Below are 14,117 nucleotides of genomic sequence, written 5' to 3'. Positions count from 1 at the left end.
CCCTACCCCCATAACTCTTCCCCTCTTTCCACTCCCCTCTACCTAATATGAGGTAACTCTATTTTTTTTTTTCATTTTGATATGCTGGATTTTATTACTTTTAAAATTCTACATGTGCATGAGTTCAAAAACACAAGGGAAATGTAGGGTGTTAAAAAGGAATACAAAAGAAATATGATACATGAAACAATCAAAATCCCATCCTGTGAATTGAAATAAAAGGTATTTCACTTACGACAAAAGTGTTATTTCAATATATGAAGAAGTCTTTTGATTAGGATACGAAACACGACTTTCCTTCAATTATTCATTGACAGGTCAGACTCAGCCTCCCTGAACAGAGAAAGAATCATGACAAGACCTGGCTGGCCACAGGTGTGTGGATGTGGGAAAATGTCCACGAGGTATCACCATAAATAAATATTTACTAGCTCTTTGACAAAGTCAGCAGTGGATGTCACCATTTCACTATCAATAGGGAGACCCAAATCCATCTTTTTCCCTTGGATGTCTTCAATGAGGGTTCTTCACATTTCATAAAGCAGAACTCAGAGTTCTAAAAGTGGTTTTTTTGCTGTCCTATTTTTCTTCAGCTTCTTCAGATTCAGGAGGGGAATAAAACTGACCATCAGAAAGACCAGCAGGTATGAGGGCTGCCCTCTCTGACACATTCTGAACTATCAGGAGTCTGTTTTCTTCTTCTGCTTCTTGAGGTAACACTTTGAAATCCAGGAACCATGTCTTGATCCAGGTGAGGATGAATGAAATGGTGGGCAGCACACAGCCAAACACCCCCTGGGAGAAGAGCTTTGAAAGGTCACTTTTGCTAGTTAAAAGGCACTGGTCACTGCTGTTTTCAATGCTATTGTCCACCAATGGTACAGTTTGCATACAGCATATGTGTATCAACATTTTAAACTGAAAACCTGACAAAAGGAATATATCAAAATAAGATGAGTCACACTGCATCACCTCGTTCTCTAGTGTGTTCTCAATGCCTCCTTCACATTTAGCTCTATTATCCACAGTAATGTTACAAATAATAGGTCAAAGGTGACAAACAAACAGAAAGCCCTCCTGACATCAGATATGCCTTTCTTTTCCCTCCCTTCATAGGACTCAATCCTGGCCATGGGTTGCGTGGGTCTGATGGAGTGGACATCATGCAGAGAAGCCTGGGACTTCTTACTCCCACTGAGCAAATTTTCCATATCGTTGGGCAGGTGATTCATCCTGGAGGAGGGTTTAAGGAGCCTTTTCCCAACTTCACCATCCCTAAAGAGAAGAGACCTCATCGGATGGTTCTGGGCCAGCTGCCTCAGACTGGTCTGGAGACTGTTGCTCAGTGGTGGCGCCCTCCAGGGATCTCTGGGGCAGTGGGACAAGGAGGCAGGCAAAGCGCAGCCCACCACCCACAGCCAGATCCCAAGGACATCATTGCATATCCCCTAATTTATTTTTAATTAATACTTTCTACTACATAAAGGGAAAATCCTGTGGTACATTTACACATGCATGTAACATGATTTTTTAAAAATTTTTTCCATAATTCCTCATCTTACCCTTCCTTCCTCCCTCCCTATCTCCTTTTTATATTCCACTTATCTTCTCTCTATATTTATGATTTACAGTATGCCCCACTGCCCTTTTTCCCTTATTTTGATCTAGTTTCCACATCTGAGGGATAACATTCAATCCTCAATTTTCTGAGACTGGTTTATTTCACTTAGCATGATGTTCTCCGTTTTCATCCATTTACTGGCAAACATAATAATTCCATACTTTATTGCTGAGTAATATGCCAAATGTGTTTATATACCACATTTCCTTAATCCATTCATCATTGAATAGTCGATTCTGTAATTTAGTTATTGTGTTTGTTGAAACATTGAAGTGTCTGTATTGCTGACTTTAATTCCTTTGGATAAATACCAAGGAGTGGGATAGCTGGGTCATTTGTGGTTCCATTCCTGGTTTTTGTTTTTGTTTTGCTTTTTGGGGAATGAAATGGCAATTATAGAAGAATCTTTCATGTTATAAAATTTAGGCAACCAAATTTAATTGACTAGAACTCTGAGAATGACAGGTCAAGACAAATAAAAGAATTTGGAAAATTCAGAGCTCTGGAAAATAGAGAAACTAAAGAAGTGCATAAAAGAATAAATACCTTAATTAAAATCTGAAATAGAAGGAGGCATAGAATTTAATATTTGGTACATAAGAATGAATAATGTAAAGCAAAGAACAGAAATGAAGATATAATTAAATCAAAGAACACAGATTTTTTAAAAAGTCAAATGATGCAGCAAAATAGTAATTATAGCCTGTGATGGAAACAGGTTGACAATTTAACTTTGTGATACAGCTAACTCAAATATAAATAAATGTCAAGAAAGAAGATGAGTATAATCTTCAGGCTAGAAGACAGGAGAAAGTGACCATCATGGAATGCTGTTAGAAAAGCTAACAGGGTGGGAATTGATGGATCAAATTACACTGTACAGTTTCCTGGGAATAATGTTCTGTCCTCAGGTCTCTTAAGCCCTGGTCAGGCACTGCTGCTGCTGACTCTTCTTCCATCCTGCTCTGTCTTACCAGGGGCTCCAGCACCATCTCAATCCCCATAGTACCTGCACATGATTCCTCTCACCTTGTGCTTTTGCTCCATCTGTTCCTCCTTTCTTCAAAACTCACACATTCTGGAGTGAACTATTTTTATACTGGGTGCATGAGTTTGCTCATGAAACTGTGTTTGTGTGTCTGTTTTCTTTTTCTTTGCATTTCATGGAGGTGCCCCACATTTCCATCTTCAGAGTCTGAAATAAAATAGTTTTACTCTTGTGTACATATATTCTACACAACTTTATACTCATCCCTGTACAGGCAGGTTTAAAGTGATTTTCTTCCAGTATTTCCCTCAGTTCAAGGAGCCACTTTCTGGAATAAAGTGAAAAACTGCTATCCAAAAATTTATAGCATTTATTTCTCAATTACATTAGGAAGAAGTCTAGTGAAAGGAAATGTAATTTTTTAAATTAAAATTAGCCTTGTTCAACCACTGTGTCTGTGAAGAAATTAACTTTGTGTAGGTGGCATGGATCCAAAGCAAGAGAGAAGACCTGAATCATGGCACTCTTCTCTTTGCTCAGAAAAGTGAGCCCTCAGGAAGACCTCAGGAACAATACAGAAAATCTCCCCCTTCTCCCTCCCATTTTCTTTCAGTCACATCTTTTGCTTTCTTTCTCCCTCTCCTGTCCCCTCCTTTGTCACTGACTAGAAATCCTCTCTTCTCCCTTTGTAGAAGGCAGTTCCTGGTTACCTTGGACCCAGAGAAGGTGCTAACACATACCCCTTGACTCCTTTTGTGTGAGGGATGAATGCATTTTCCAGATGTTTCATCTTTTACTTTTTGTTCTTTGGAGGATTACTCAGATCAGATAAGTTTTTCTCTGAAGTTAAACTCAAAAAGAAAGTTAGTTGACTGAAATCTGTACTTTCAGAAACAACACATTTTATGGGAAGAGACTGTCTGTTCAGGATTACTGTCCTGAGCAGTGCTCAGCACATCAGTGTTGTTATGAGACCAGCGGTCACCAAGGCCTCAGCAGTGTATTGTGACATATTGATGACCTCAGCACAGTCCAGGGGCCCATGCAGTGTTCACAGTACTGCACATTGCTAAAGCCCATCATCTAAGTGATACCTTTTATACAGTGACAATTCTGTCATTAACTAGAACATTCATACATTGCACTTGATACCAAAATTATATGATACAGATTTAAAAGAGGAAATTCTTCTCTCTAAGGAATACCCTTCTACTCAAGCTCCCCCATAGTGAGTATAGGGTAGTATGAGAGAGGGCATGGCTCATAACCGTGCTCAACTCATAGAAAAAGTCAGAACTAGATCTCAGTAGTTTACATGATATAGAATGCCAGGTGAGAGGCAGGCTGGAACGTAGGTGTGGGCTGCAGAACATCATCTCCATTCGTACACTCCAAGCAAGTGTTGAATTTCCCCTGCTGTTGGCAACAGTCTCCTGTATCATCACAGACAGACTTGTCTCCTCTGTGCCTCTTCCTCATCAGCTTCACCTTGGTAGGGAGATGATAACCCTGGACTTCGCCAAACCTAGCCTTTCTCAGGAATTTAGTTCTTGTCAAGCCTGAAGATCTCATTCTCCTGGATTCTGTCCCAAGGTCCAGTCCATTTTCTGGAACCACGTAGGTTCTGTACAGAGTTTGAGCTATGAAGCAGGTTTATTTTACCTCCCACCCAATGTAGAAAGCACCTCATCTTTTAAGTTGAAAGTGTGTTTACTCTAAATCTCATGTATTACCACGATGGAGCCCCTTACTCTCCATCACTCCTATCAGCCCAGTACTCTGATTGTTCTCTTATTCAGCACTGTTGGAAGACTTGTATGAATTACAAGTTTATTTGAGCCATTATAAGGCCTGGAAGTCGCTTTTCTGGGAACCCCTGGGTGAAATTCCCCAGTTTGAGAAAGCCCAGATCATGCTGGCGCCGTGCCTTAGCTCACAGCCCTAAATTTAAACACAGGTGCCCAGAGATGTTATAACCTGCACAGTCCTAAGTAACTTGTTTCCCCATTTTCATCTTGTTTTCCTGAAGAAGCTCTTCACTGAGTTCCTCTGGTGTGTTTCACTATAAATCAAGTATTCTCAGAATTTCCCTTTTTTAGGATCAGACCCCTCAGGTCCCTGCTTTGACAAAGGTATTTCTCGTCTTTTTTGTTTATTTAATACTACTTTTCAGAGCTTTTATTTCCAGCCAGCCCACACCTCTGAGGGTTACTGATTCCCTCCCCACACAGGCCATGTCCAAGAACCACCACAAAATAAAAGGCACCTTTTCCAATAGGTTTTCAGCATTTTGGCTATTTAAGTCACCAAAATAAAAGTAAATGCTATCTTTTATGTATCAAATTGGCAAAAGAGGTTCAAAATATACCAAATGCTTATGTGGATATAGGGCAATGAGGTGTTTTCAGAAACTAAAATGAAGTATTGATTTGTGTGGCTCTATTGAACAGTTAAGCTGTGATTCATAAAATATGCACATAACCTACAACTTAGCAGATTCATTTTCTAGAATTTTATGAATTAAAACACAAATTTCTTATTGTGTATTTCTGGAGATTAAAGGTCCACTCTGGACTTTAGGCTCCAGTGTATCAGCCAGGGCTGCTCCTCTCTGGAAGATCTACTGGAACATCTTTCCCTTTACTGTTTTTCCCCAGGTTCCAGAGCTGCATGCATTCATAGCTGTTGTTCACACTCTTTATCTTCAAAAGGCATCAGTCCAACATCTGCTTCCATGGTCACCACACCACTCTGTCCAGCAGCCTCTGAGCGGGCTCTCATAAAGTTCATTGTGATGAACTTGGCTGTACCCACATGATCAAGGAAAATCCTTTCAGTCAAAATTATCAATTTAATCTCATCTGCAAAGTCTTTTTTTCTTAACCCTCAAAGTCATATATTCATCACTTCTAAGAATTAGGTGGTGAACATGTGTGGATAATCATACAATTTTAATAGCCTACACAATTGTCAATAATTCAGTGTCCATGATTCTTATTTGAAAATACATCCAAAACAATTAGCTTGAAAATGAAATTCAACTGACTAAGAAATTACTTACAAAATCTATTATGAGAGTTTCATCTCACTCCATTCAGAATGGCCATTATCAAGAATATAAGCAACGATAAATGTTGGCTAGGATGTGGGGGAAAAGGTACACTCATACATTGCTGGTGGACCTGCAGATTGGTGCAACCATTGTGGAAAGCAGTATGGAGATTCCTCAGAAAACTTGGAATGGAACCACCTTTTGACCCAGTTATTCCACTCTTTGGTTTATACCTAAAGGACTTAAAATCAACATACTATAGTGACACAGTCACATCAATGTTATGGCAGCTTAATTCACAACAGCCAAATTATGGAACCAAACCAGATGCCCTTCAACAGATGAATGGTTAAAGGAAATGTGATATATATACATATATATATATATATATATATATGATATTTATATGATGGAATATTATTTAGCTTTAAAGAAGAATGAAATATGGCATTTGCTGGTAAACGAATGGAGTTGGAGAATATCATGCTAACAGTGAAATAAGTCAAATCCAAAAAACCAAAGGCCAAATGTTTATCTGATACGCAGATATTAATTCACAGTAAGAAGTGGGGGAGCTAGAGAAGAATAGATCTACTTTGTATTAGGCAAAGGGGAGTAAATGGAGGGGTGTGATGTTTGTAGGAAGGAAAGTAGAGTAAAACAGACATTATTATCTCATGTATATATATGACTGCATGACCAATGTGATTCTACAACAATATGTACAATCAAGGAAATGAAAGGGAGGGGTTATGAAAAATGGTGAATGAGATAGACATCACTACCCTATGTACATGTATGATTACATGAATGATATTAATCTACATCATGTACAACCATAGAAACAAAATAATGTACCCCATTTCTGTACAATGAATCAAAATGCAGTCTGTAAAAAATTAAAAAATAAAAAATAATTTAAAAAATGTGTACAATCAGAAATGAGAAATTACATTCCATTTATGTGTGATTTATCAAAAGATATAGATGTATTCTACTGTCAAGTACAACTAATTAGAATAAATTTTAAAAATTAAAAAAGAGAAATAAAAAGCCACAGGATTAGAATGTGTACTGAATCGATGCCTATAACATGAAAACAAGCAAGTACAGAAATTATGATTAGAGAAGAAAATGTAAATTTTTGAAAGTTTTACAGATATAAGTAGCTACTAAAACCATGAAATAGGGACAGAGGTAAAAGGTAAAATGTGTTAATTTCTTCATGTCTAAAATTAGGATATCATATATACTTAGAAGTTAACACTGTACCTATATTAATAGTTTAAGCCTTTATTCTTTACTGGGAATTTTAAGTATTAACAAACTAATTTCTATGAAACACTTCAAGTTGAACAGCAATGCTAAATTCATTTTTTTCTTTTTCTGACATATTCAAGAATTATTGAGTTTTATATGTGATTGAATTTTGGGAGAATAACATATTTCTTTTTCCATCATGCATCCTGCCTGCATGCACATTTGAACAGATTTATTGATGTGTAATTGATAAGCATAAAAGTTCACATATATCACATATACAATTTTCTGTTTCTGATTCATCTCCCCATTTTGCTTACTACTATGTATAAGTAGGTACAGGTATGATATTTATTTGTGGTGACCAATGTTATTTAAGTCCAGAATGGTTACATTTGATTAGTAAACATGGGTAACTTTCAAATTTATATTTTTAAAAACATTTAAATTTCTATTTTAATATATATCAGTCACACAAAATGACTCATTAATAGTAAAAAGAAAAAGTCTGGGGAAGATATTTTGAAACTTGCAGAGTTCATTATTTCTTTTGCTAAATACCTCCTTTTTGAGGATTTTTGCTTAATAATAGGTCATCACATTGCTGAAGTTTCTGATTTTCTTTTGTACCTGGAATTGAACCCAGGGGCACATCACCACTGAACCTTCAGTGCTTTTCTTATATTTTATTCTGAGACAAGTATTACGCTGAGATTCTTAGGGCCTGCTATGCTGTTGAGGCTGACCTCTAGCTCCTGAGCCTCCTACCTCATCCACCAAACCAGGGCTTACAAGCATGTGCCACCACACCCAGCAAGTTTCTGATATTTTTAAAATTTTTATTGTAAAAAAATGGGATACATATTGTTTCTGCTTGTACATGGAGTACAAGCATACCATACCATTTGCATAATCACACATTTACATAGGGTAATGATGTTTGATTCATTCTGTTATTTTTTCCTTCCCCTCACCCCTCCAACCCCTCTTTTCCCTCTATAAAGTCTCTCCTTCCTTCATTCTTCCCCCCCACCCCCCATTATCAGCTTATCAGTGAGATCACTTAACTTTGGTTTTCTGAGATTGCCTTATTTCACTTATCATGATAGTCTCGAACTTCATCCATTTGCCTGCAAATGCCATAATTTTATTATTCTTTATAGCAGAGTAATATTCCATTGTATATATATATACCACAGTTTCTTTATCCATTCATCAATTGAAAGACATCTAATTTGGTTCCACAATCTGGATATTGTCAATTGAGCAGCTATGAACATTAATGTGGCTATATCTCTGTAGTATGCTGATTTTAAGCCCTTTGGGTATAGGCCAAGGAGTGGGATACCTGGGTCAAATGGTGGGTCCATTCCAAGTTTTCTAAGGAATCTTCACACTGCTTCCCAGAGTAGCTGCACTAATTTGCAGCCCCACCAGCAATTGTATGAGTATACCTTTTCCCCCACATCCTCTCCAACATCTAGTGTTGCTTGTATTCTTGATAATCACCATTCTACTTGGGGTGAGATAGAATCTTAGTGTAGTTTTGATTTGCATTTCTCTTACTACTAAAGATGTTGACTATTTTTTTCATATGTATGTTGATTCCTTATAGATCTTCTTCTGTGAAGCATCTGTTCATATCCTTAGCCATTTGTTGAAAGGGTTATTTGTATTCTTTGTGTAGAGCTTTTTGAGTTCTTTATATATTCTGGAAATTAGTGCTCTATCAGAAGTATGAGTGACAAAGATATTCTCCCACTCCGTAGGCTCTCTCTTTGCATTGCTGATAGTTTCCTTTGCTGACAGAAAGCTATTTAGTTTGAATCTATCCCAGTTATTGATTCTTGCTTTTATTTCTTGTGCTATGGGAGTCCTGTTAAGGAAGTCTGATCCTAAGCCAACAAGTTGAAGATTTGGACCAACTTTTTCTTGTATAATATGCAGGGTCTGTGGTCTGATTTCAAAGTCCTTGATCCCTTGTGAGTTGATTTTTGTTCAGGGTGAGAGATAGGGGTTTATTTTCATTTTGTTGCATATGGATTTCCAGTTTTCCCAGCACCATTTGTTAAAGAGGCTATCTTTACTCCATTGCATATTTTTGGCACCTTTGTCTAATATGAGAAATTGTATTTATTTGGGTTTGTATCCGTGTCCTCTATTCTGTACCATTGATCTACCTGTCTATTTTGGTGCCAATAGCATGCTGTTTTTGTTACTATTGCTTTGTAGTATAGTTGAAATTCTGGTATTGCGATACCCCCTGTTTCATTCTTCCTGCTAAGGATTGCTTTAGCTATTCAGGGTTTCTTATTCTTCCAGATGAATTTCAGGATTGCTTGCTCTATTTCTGTAAAGTACATCATTGGGATTTTAATTGGAATTGCATTGAATCTGTATAGCACTTTTGGTAGTATGGCCATTTTGACAATATTAATTCTGCCTATCCAAGACATGGGATATCTTTCCAACTTCTAAGGTCTTCCTTAATTTCTTTTTTCAATGTTTTGTAGTTTTCATTGTAGAGATATTTAACCTCTTTGGTTAGATTGATTCCCAAGTATTTTTTTTTTTTGAGGCTATTGCAAATGGAGTTATTTTCCTCAATTCTCTTTCAGCTGTTTTGTCGCTTGTGTATAAAAATGCTTTAACTTTATGTGTGTTGCTTTTATAGCCTGCTATTTTACTAAATTCATTGATGAGGTCTAGAAGTTTTCTGGAGGAGTTTTTTGGATCCTCTAAATATAGAATCATGTCATCTGCAAATAGTGACACCTTAAGTTCCTCTTTTCCTATTTGTATTCCTTTAATTTCTTTAGTCTGCCTAATTGCTCTGGCTCGAGTTTCAAGGATAATATTGAATAGAAGTGGTGAAAGAGGACATCCCTGCCTTGTTCCCATTTCTAAAGGGAATAGTTTTAGTTTTTCTCCATTAAGATCGATGCTGACCATGGGTTTACCATAAATAGTCCTTAAAATGTTCTGGTATGTTCCTACTATCCCTATTTTTTCTAGTGTTTTGAGCATGAAGGGGTGTTGTATTTTGTGGAACGCTTTTTTTGCATCCATTGATATAAACATATGATTCTTATCCTTAAGTCTATTGACATGATGGATTACATTTATTGATTTACGGATGTTAAACCATCATTGCATTCCAGGGATAAATGCCACTTTATCATGGTGCACGATTTTCTTAATATGTTTTTGGATATGGTTTGTCAATATTTTGTTAAGCATCTTTGCATCTATATTTATCAAGGATATTAGTCTAAAATTTTCTTTCCTTGATGTGACTTTTCCTGGTTTGGGTATGAGGATGCTATAAGTTTCATAGAATGAGTTTGGCAGGTTACCCTCATTTTCTATTTCCAGGAACACGTTGAGAAGTATTGGAAAGAGTTATTTTTTTGAAGGTCTTCTAGGATTCAGCTGAGAATCTGTCTGGTCCTATGCTTTATTTGGATGGTAGAATTTTAATGGCTTCTTCTATTTCATTGCTTGATACTGATCTGTTTAAATTGTGTTTGTCCTCCTGGTTCAGTTTGGGAGGAGCATATGTCTCTAGAAATTTGTCAACATCTTTGGTAGTTTCTATTTTGTTGGAATACAGATTATCAAAATAGCTTCTCATAATGTTATGTATCTCAGTGGTGTCTATCATGATATTTCCTTTTTCACCACGAATTTCAGTAATTTGAGTTTTTTTCTCTCCTTCTCTAAGTGTGGCTAATGGTTCGTCTATTTTGTTTACTTTTTCAAAGAACCAACTTTTTGTTTTGTCAATTTTTTGAATTGTTTCTTTTGTTTCAATTTCATTGATTTCAGCTCTGATTTTAATTATTTCCAGTCTTCTACTACTTTTGCTGTTATTCTGTTCTTCTTTTTCTAGAGCTTTGAGCTTTAATGTTAGGTCATTTAGAGGTTGACTCTTCATTCTTTTCTGTAATGCACTCCATGCAATGAATTTTCTTCTTATTTCTGCTTTCATAGGGTCCCAGAGATTTTTGATATGTTGTATTGTCGTTCTCACTGACCTCTAAGAATTTTTTTATCTCCTCCCTGATGTTTTCTGTTATCCATGTTTCATTCAGTTGCATATTATTTAGTCTCCAGGTTTTGGAGTAATTTCTGTTTTTTATTTTGTCATTGATTTCTACTCTCTGTTCACTATGATCTGATAGAACACAAGGCAGTGTCTCTATTCTTTTGCATTTTCTAAGGGCTGCTTTGTGGCATAACATATGGTCTATTTTTGAGAACATTCCAAGTGCTGCTGAGAAGAAAGTGATTCCATTCTTTGATGGATGCAATATTCTATATATGTCTATTAAGTCTAGGTTATTGATTGTGTTATTGAGTTCTATGGTTTCTTTGTTTGGTTTTGGTTTGGAAGATATATCTAGTCATAACAGCGGTGTGTTAAAGTCACCCAGACTTATTGTTGTGGTCTATTTGATTCCTGAAATTGAGAAAGATTTGTTTGATGTAAAGTGATGCACCATTGTTTGGGGCATAAATATTTACTATCGTTATGTCTTCCTGATTTATGTTTCCTTTAAGCAGAATGAAATGTCCTTCTTTATCCTTTCTGACTAACTTTGACTTGAAGTCCACTTTATCTGATATAAGGATGGAACCCCCCACATTTTTACTGAGTCCATGCACATTGAATGTTTTTTCCCATCCTTTCACCTTTAGTCTGTGGATGTCTTTTTCTATGAGATGAGTTTCTTGCAGGCAGCATATTGTTGGGTCTTCCTTTTTAATCCATTCTGCCAGTATACGTTTTTTGATTGATGAGTTTAGGCCATTAACATTCAGGGTTATTATTGAGATATGATTTGTATTCCCAGTCATTTGGGCTTAATTTTGGTTTTTAAGTTGGCTTGTTTTCTCTTTTGAGTGGTTTTTCTCTAAGGTAGTTCCTCCCCTTGCTGACCTACATTGTTGTTTTTCATTTCCTCCTCATGGAATATTTTGTGGAGAACATTCTGTAGTGCAGACTTTCTATTTGTAAATTCTTTTAACTTTTGTTTATCATGGAAGGATTTTATTTCATCTCAAATCTGAAGTTTAGTTTTGCTGGGTATAGGGTTCTCGGTTGGCAACCATGTTCTTTCAGACCTTGAAATGTGTTGGTCCAGGCCCTTTTAGCCTTTAAATTCTGGGTTGAGAAGTCTGCTGCTATCTGTACTGGTCTCCCCCTACATGTAATCTGATGCTTTTCTCTCGCAGCCTTCAAAATCCTATCTTTATTTTGAATGTTAGGCATTTTCATTATAATGTGCCTTGGTGTGGATCTATTGTGATTTTGTGCATTTGGTGTTCTATAAGGAAAGTATTTGACTTTCATTCTTCAGGTTTTAGAAATTTTCTGACATTATTTCACTGAATAGATTGTTCATTCTTTGGTTTATATCTCTGTGCCTTCCTCAATCCCAATAATTCTTAAATTTGGTCTTTTCATGATGTCCCATGTTCTTGGAGATTCTTTTCATGATTTCTTACCATCTTCTCTGTTTCAGTAACTTTATTTTCAAGATTAAATATTTTGTCTTCATTGTCTGAGGTTCTGTCTTCCAAGAGGTCTAGTCTTTTGGTGATGCTTTCCATTGAGTTTTTTATTTGATTTATTGTTTCCTTCATTTCAAGTATTTTCATTTGTTTTTTTTTTTTTTTTTTTAGAACCTCTATCTCTTTGTTGAAATGATCTTTCAAACTGCAGTTGCTCTTTCAGCTTATTGGTATTATTATTCATTGCCTGCATTTGCTCTTATATCTTATATCATACTTTGCTTTATGAATCATCTTAATCATGCATAATCTGAAGTCCTTTTCTGACATTTCTTCTAACATACTGTCATTGGATTCTATTAATATGGAATCTAGATTTGTTTGGATCATTTTCTCTCCTTGTTTTTTCATGTTGTTCATGCATTTTCCCCTCTAGCAGTGCAGATCTGGGGTATTACAGATTTCCCCCTATAGGCTTATAGTGGCCCTATAGCTTTCCAAAACCTTTTCTGTAAGGGGAGATCAATATCAGCAGTGCCCAATTCAGACACTATGCAATCCAAGGCCAAATAGCCCCTATGAGGACAATAACAATATTGTCATAATAAAAAGAAAGAGATCAAATTTTAGCTTTAGTAAAACAAACAGATTTTCGATAAGGTCTGCAGTTTCTAATGGAGGACAAACGGGATGCAGAGGGATGTAGAATGTGGCTGTTAATGGGATAAGAATAGAATATACAGAAGTTCTAGATATTAGAAAGTGTGAGAGCGTAATCAAAAGAAATTGGATGTTAGCATGCAAAAAAGGGAGAAAGAGACTCTGAGGGAACAGGTAAACAAAAGGAAAAGAGAGCAAGAAAAATAAAGGAATACAAACTTAAACTTTTTCAATAAGGATAAAAAAGAAAATCTACATTATAACAATCATATTGTAATGAAACCTCCCAGTGTTCAGTAGCCTGATGCATGAGAGGTACCTGACATTGAGCTTCAAGTCTCCAGCAGGCATCTCAGGATGGGATTTGCCACACCTAAAGATTGGACCTTCAGCTTCCAGGATTATCCCAAGATGGCTGCTCTGGCTTCCAAATGTGTTGGCAAATGGGAAGCTGCAGCTTAGGGTGTGGATGTGATCAGTTGGAGTTCCTGGAGGCGGGGTGCAGTTGGTCAGTCAGTTGTCCTGGAGGTCGGGTGTGTTTGGTGTGGTTGTGGGATCCTGGAGGCCTGGTGTAGTTGGTCTTGGGTCCCAGTGATAGGGCACAGTCAGTTGTTCTGGGGGTCCTGGCGGCCGGGAGCAGTCAGTCGATGTGAGGGTCCCAGAGGCAGGGAGTGATTGGTGGAGCTGAGGGCTCCTGAGACAGGGCTCAGTCAGTTTGTCCAGGGGTCCTCTGGGGCCTGGCTATTGTCTCAAAATGGCGGCAGCCACGGGTAATCCAACCTGCAGGTAGTATAACAGTGAACTTCCAGGCAACAGCAGGAAGCTGGTGCTCCACTGGTGATCGGTGATCAGTTAGCTGATGGTTGTCGGACGATCGGGAGGTGAACCTCCTGTGTTGGGTGATGGATAGGTGTAAAGCAGGTGATGGACAGGCAAGAGGCAGGCAAATGGCAGATGATAGGCTCCTGACAGTGAGCAATCTGCACTCAAAAAAGGCGTTGATATGCTGGCAGACTGCA

General features: G+C 37.2%; 1 pseudogene across 1 annotated transcript; it reads right to left on the bottom strand.

Moving 5' to 3' along the window:
- Positions 1-223: 223 nt before the first annotated feature.
- Positions 224-1,371, bottom strand: LOC306668883 (STARD3 N-terminal-like protein; annotated as a pseudogene). The gene has a single exon. The product of its transcript is annotated as an STARD3 N-terminal-like protein (transcript).
- Positions 1,372-14,117: the final 12,746 nt, after the last annotated feature.

The sequence above is a fragment of the Sciurus vulgaris genome (genome assembly GCF_902686455.1).
Source record: "Sciurus vulgaris genome assembly, chromosome: 8".
NCBI lineage: Eukaryota > Metazoa > Chordata > Mammalia > Rodentia > Sciuridae > Sciurus > Sciurus vulgaris.
The sequence above is the reverse complement of the archived record's forward strand: the minus strand, read 5'-3'. Positions and strand labels throughout refer to the sequence as shown.